Source organism: Beta vulgaris, chromosome 8 (genome assembly GCF_026745355.1).
Source record: "Beta vulgaris subsp. vulgaris cultivar EL10 chromosome 8, EL10.2, whole genome shotgun sequence".
NCBI lineage: Eukaryota > Viridiplantae > Streptophyta > Magnoliopsida > Caryophyllales > Amaranthaceae > Beta > Beta vulgaris.
The window spans coordinates 7,205,611-7,212,645 of record NC_079209.1 but is presented as its reverse complement, the minus strand read 5'-3'; positions in this window follow the sequence as shown (position 1 = coordinate 7,212,645).

Here is a 7,035-nt window from a genome sequence, read left to right as displayed (position 1 = left end):
CGTCTCAGTGTAATCAATCCCTTCACGTTGATGATTGCCAAGAACAACCAAATGAGATTTGCGCCGATCAAGTAAACCATTGGAGTCATACTTGTTGCGGTAGACCCACTGACTACCTAAGGCACGTTTACCAGGTGGAAGATATTCCATAGTCCAAGTACCATTGCTTTCAAGGGCCGCAATTTCATCCTGCATAGAACGACGCCAATTCTCATCTCTCATGGCCTCCTTAAAAGACCTGGGCTCGTGAGAAGAAGTAAGAGTAGCAATAAAAGCACGATAATTTGCAGAAAAACTATCACAATTGATATAATGTGCAATGGGATAAGGAGTACCTGATGGGTGATGAGAACTGGAGACAGCGGGGGGAGGACTTTGTACAGAGACAGTATGACTAACATAATCGTGGAGCGGAACAGACGGAGTTTTAGTCCGCAAACCACGCCCAAGCGTGGACAAATCATCAGTGGAAGCTAATACAGGCGGCCTAGGGAGCGGTGGCCCAGATGGGGCAGTAAATGAAGTGGAGCTGGAGTCCGAAGAAGGAGGCCCAGTTGGGGCGCTGTTTGGTAGAGAAGAAGAGTGGGAGGGGCTGTTGGAGGGAGCGGGCCCAGGAGAGTGAAGCGCTGGCCCAGGAGAGTGAGGTGCGGACCCAGCGAGAGAAGTAGGCGGAGAGGCGGGTGTTGTGAGAGGAGAGTAGGCTTTGTGAGGACTATTAGGTGAGTGGTCCAAAGTATTTTGGGAAGTGGAGGGCTGGGCATTATTCTGTGGAGAGTGGGCCATATCAGAAGGAGGAAAGGAAGGGGAGATATTTTGTGGAGTAACAGAAGGTGAGTCAGGAGGATCAACCACAGCAAAATCATCATCCACATCGAGAACAATTTCAACAATATTTTCAGGAACAATATCAACACTCTCCGGTGTAAGAAAAGGGTAAACATCCTCAAAAAATTTGACATCTCGAGAAACAAAAAAATCCTTAGTGTCAAGATCAAAAAGACGCCACCCTTTTTTACCAAAAGGATAACCCACAAAAATACACTTCCGACTCCTTTTAGCAAATTTGTCACCATGTGTGTTATGATTATGAGCAAAGCAAAGGGACCCAAACACCTTAATAGCATCATAAGAAGGAGCATTGCCCATAAGACATTCAAAGGGAGTTTTGTTGTTAAGTAAAGGAGTAGGGGTGCGATTAATGAGATGGGCAGCAGCAAGAACACATTCCCTCCAAAAATAAATAGGAAGGTGAGATTGAAAACGCAAAGCACGCCCTACATTCAAGATATGACGGTGTTTACGCTCAACCTTACCATTTTGTTGAGAGGTATGGACACAAGAAGTTTGGAAAAGAATGCCCGTAGCATCAAAGTAATCACGAAGACAGTTAAACTCCGTGCCATTATCACTTTGCACAATTTTAATGGTTTGGGAATATTGTCTGTCAGCCATAGCAATAAAGGACATGAACATGCTAAAAACCTCAGTTTTATCAACTAGTAAATAAAGCCACACAGCACGTGAAAAATCATCAACAATAGTCAAAAAATAACGAGCACCACAAGAAGAGGCATGTCTGTAAGGGCCCCACAAATCACAATGAACTTTCTCAAAAATACGAGTAGTTTTCGTGACACTAATAGGAAACTTATCCCTAGAATGTTTGGCATAGAAACAAATGTCACAAGCTTTATCAAAACGACTCTTAAAATGACTGACAGGAGGAAGCAACTTTACAACTTTCTCAGAAGGATTTCCCATGCGACGATGCCATAAGTCCAAAATAGATGCTTCACCAGAAACAGAAACATGCTGAATAGAGTCCATACTGCCAAAGTAATAAAGTCCGTCCCGCTTAACTCCCGTTCCAATCAGCTCCATCGATGGGTCCTGAATAAAACACATATGAGAATCAAATTGGACAGTACAACGCAAATTATCACACAATTGAGAGATAGAGAGCAAGTTGCAACAAAGATGTGGCACATAAAGCACATGGGTAAGAACAATAGTACTGGACAACCGCACCGAGCCTGCTTGAGTGGCAATAACTGAGCTACCGTTGGGGAGCCCAACAGGACAATCAAGAATAGTATGCACATCAAATAGCCAAAAATGATCTCCCGTGACATGATGAGAAGCCCCGATATCAAGAATCCAAGAAGAATTATCAAACTTACCAGTCAAGCGGTTCTCGGGAATTTTTACATTACCAAACATTCCCGCAAGGACCTTCCACTGGTCAGCCGAGAAAAGAGTAGACGGAGGGCCAGCACTGCTTGAAGAAGACTCAGACGGGCTGCCAAGAGAAGCAGCTACATTAGCTTGAGCAGGTGTGCCGCGACCACGGCCTGCAGACCTGCCGTGGCCACGACCAGCAGCGTCATGCCAGTGTGAAGGGTATCCGATGAGCTCGAAACAGGTAGCCACATCGTGACCCGCCTTCTTGCAGTGAGTGCAAACCAAGTGCGAGCGATCGGGACGATCCCCGCGACCACGACCACGAGGTGGGTCAGAACGAACCGAAAATCCCACAGCCTCTGAGGGTAATGGATCAATAGGCTGAGAAGCTAGTCGAACCCGTTCATCTTGAATAAGCATTTGGTAGACACGATCAAGGGACGGCAACGTTTCAAGAGCCAGAATAGAGGCACGAGTTTGAGAATAAAATGGAGAATAGAGCCCCATTAAAAATTGATGGACTTGGCGATCTTCACGACGCCATGCGTGACGACTACCAGTGTCACACTTTGAACAACAGGAACAAGCAATAAGAGGTTCATGACGATGTAATTCTTCCCACAAAACATGAAGGTGAGAATAATAGGTAGTAATAGTCATAGATTTTTTCTGTTTGCATTTAGCAATAGATGCATATAATTGATTGATGCGAGATCCATTAGCCACTGCATAACGAGCCTTAAGAGTGTCCCAAAGACGACGAGGTTCTTTAAATTTAGGGATGGAAAGCTTTACCTCAGGTGTGATAGTATTAGTGAGCCATGAGAGAAGCATGGCCTGAAGCGCCGCCCAATCTGCGGCTGTACATGGTGGTGAAGGTGAGGTGATACTTCCATCAATGAAACAAAATTTCCGTCGGGCTTCAAGGGTCGTTTGAATATCGGCCGCCCAATCATCATAATTATCCGCATGAAGGCGGTTTGGGGTGAGAAAGTCTCCGGGCCTATCCTATGGGCCGAGATAATAAGGAGACGTCGGATCAATTTTTGGTGGTGGAGGAGGCGGAACGGCGCCGTCGCCAGCCATGAAAGGATCGAAAGAAGACCTAGGCTGATACCATGTTAACCTTGGAATTGGGTTGAAATATTTGCCTTGCCCTTCTCATTGATCACAGTAGGTTAATATACAAAGTAATGTGTATCCCAACAAAATAGGAAACCAACTATACAATATCAAAACTGCCTAAAAGATATTATTTACATAGATATCGTAACAGTTACTTTATGTTGTGTGCCATAATACTGATACTGCATTAATAGGGTTAACAAAAGTATTGTAGACTCGTAGTCCATGTTATGTAGTTTATCCGTACACTAATCGAGCTCTTATGGTTATACTTGAATTGATACAATTTAGTGAACGAAATTCATAACCAAGCTTGCTTAGTGGAGGTGGTGGAAACTCACCTTATGACATTCACAAGTTTCAAAACCTCACTACCTATTTGTGCTTGGGAGTAGGGATTTCCTTATATCCCCTATTCTCGAGTGTTGCCTTGTATAGTTGGGTTGGCTAACCTGCGAGATGTACTGATCTAGTAGAATCATTTTTCTTACCAAGGAATGCACAGTGGGCCAAATTTTTTTTTACCTTTTCTATTACTTATATATCAGTGGCGAGGCTATGTTGGGACGTAAGAGGGCCATGACCCCTGCAAGCCTCAACATAGCTTTGAAGAAAATCAATGATAATCAATGTTGTATCTTGCTTTATTGGTAAATTGGCCCCTCCACAACTATGTCTAGAATTCTTTGTTAAACTAACTCCACAACAAAGTGCTTTATATATTACTTATCAAAATGCGAAGTCCTATTCGAAGAATTAGTGAACTTACAATGGTCCGTGCGACCCAATAGTTTATTTTATATAGGAAATTATAATCTACATGGCTACTGTAAAGCTCTAGCTGTCCCTGAGTTTAGTGGGTATGCCCCATAGAAATATACCATGGTTCCATATCTCCTCAAAGCCTAAATTATTACATTTTGTGGGGGGCAAAAACCATTTGAATGGGGACATAGAGTATATCTGCATATGGCACAAATAATATCCTCCATCAATGATCAACCAAACATAAACAGCCATACGTGATGTATGGTGTCTTAGGTTAAAGTGTATATATACACATGGCCATGGCATGCGGCATTCCCATAATAATCTTTATCCTAATGCATTACCCTCCCCCTTCCTCCTATATGCAATATCTATAGTGATAAAAGGTATTTCTATGAAAGTATATGTCATCATGTGGAACCCTTCATTCACTAGAAATATGTCATGGCATATACTTAACAAAGAATAAAATGTACCGTAATTTTGTATAAAAAGATTCGAATCTGCGATTTTTAAGTTAATTGTAAATAAGTTAAAATCTTACCAACTCAACTAACTATTAGATATGCTCTTTACTCCCTCCCCGTCCACACACACAATATAGCTTGGAGCATAAATATATGCAACAAATTAGTTTGAAATAAATATAAGCTCAAAACCTAAAAGCATTATTAAAGTAAAAACTCGAGACATCGCCCGAACTGTACATTAATTTAAGTAAAATTTGACTACTAATTATTCTGAAGATGTGATGACAAAATTTATAAGATATATTAATGTAAAAGTAAGTTTAAGATGAGGCTAATTAGTTAGTAGTTAATAGTATAATTGTAATAACTTTAATCAACCATGTTATAATCACAAGAATTTGAGGTCTTAATTTTAAAAAACCGTTTATACCTTGAATAATAAAATAGAAGGAATATATTGAATTTGATATTGTGGATACATTGTTGGGAGAGTCCTTTGAAAATCCTCTTTGTATCACAAAAGAATAGCGAGATCTACATAACTTAATATGTAATTAACTTGTATTAATATTCTAAGTGAAACATAACTTAATCTGCTGTTAACTTATACTAATATTGTAAGTGAGACATAGTATAATGGAATATCTATAGTGCTGCTTGCATGTGGTTTTGATTTCTTCGTGTAATTAAGGTTTGTGATTATGTTAATTCTCTTCTTGATACACTAGCAGCTAGTGGCCTCAATCATATGCTACAACGGGTGTAATACCTTTTACGAGGGCCCACTCTTCACCGCCCTAAACTTTAAAGAGAAAAATTAGGCATGCCTGTCAAATTAGAAAGAGAAAAAAATTAGCTGTTCATGCCTTTTTTTTAGGGAGAAGTTGTTCCTGTCTTGGTACAAATTGGATGACATGAAATTGGCAGCGTACGTACCTTATCAGTGGCTGACATACATATTCTTAGATGCATCATTTGGTTACCTCCAAAATTATGAGTTCACTATGCATCGAGATCTACATTATGATCATATAGACTGTAGAGTCAATAATAGTAACACTAATATAAGGTAACTTGATGGAGGTGGCTAGTGGGTTGTGAATTTGTGATATTCCGAGTTGATCATCTAGCTTCGACTCAAATTGGTCTAGTTAGTGTCAGTTAATATGGAATCTATAAAAATCGGTGTAGCATGAGCCAATCGATTTTAACCTTAATTTAAATAACTGTTACGACTTGTTTGGTTGAGTTCATCCAGCTACGACTCAAATCAGTCTGAATATTGTTATTTATTATTATGGGATCTATAAAAACCGATGTAGCATGACTCTACCGGTTTTTAAACCTCAATTTAAATAACTATTAAGACTTGTTTGGTTGACGATAAAATGGTGGTTATAGGAAATGAATCAATAAATATTAGTATTGAAACGAGTGGAAAACTATTGTACGCCATCACGTGTCACCCCATCTCACATGGTGATGTGACACCCCTTCATCTCTAACAAGACAGTCATAGCTGATATGGCTCTACTTTGTCTCTAACATGTCATTCTCCTAGAAAAGTAGCAAAAGATAGAAAAAAAGTCTCGAGTCTCCTCATACATCTTAATTAAATGTTAGAGAAAAATTAAATGAAACATTATAATAGGATTTGAACCCACAAAATATACACATTTTCCCTCAAAAAAAAAAAAAAGAAGCAATGATACTCATTTACTTCTAAGAAAACTTATCAATAAATTCATCAGAACCTTTTCAGATTACAAAATAATATAAGAAAAAAAGATAAATTTAACAGTAAGATTAAAATTTATATCTACAATATTTAGAATATGAAGAAGGTAGAGATCTTATTGTTTCTCTTATAAAATAAAAACATGATATTATGATGTTTTTATGAAACTTCAAGAGTGAAGTTACAATAATTTATATGCAAATATGATATGATTCAACTATTAGTTCCTCTTTGTTTCCATGATAGGAAAATTAAAAAACGAGGGCATTGATCTAACCATTGAGCGAAAATAAGAATACTAGCTACGTGTGACAAAATGTCAATTGTCAACCCTCAAACAATACTTCAATTTCCCATCTCAAAAAATGACTTGATGTATCGTTCAGGTCCAATAACTACTTTATAGTAATTTTTTTTTGAAGAAATTTCATTAATTTCAATATTGATGGTAATACTTGTTTTTTTTAATGTTCATGTTAATACTTATTCATTCCTCATGTACTCATTTTTAATCACAAACTTCAATCACCTTATATTATTATAATACATATAATATCAAGTAGTAACAGAAACTTACAAAGAAAACTACCCGTTTCGAATATATTTGCTATCTTATCTAATGACATGAATTTTTTCTAATGAAATACATATATACACATCTATACAAATATATTAAAAGGCGTGCGAAAACAAGAAACTGTGCCACGTGGTGCTCTCCCTATGGAGTTTCAGTTCACGGGTTTGATCTCGAGA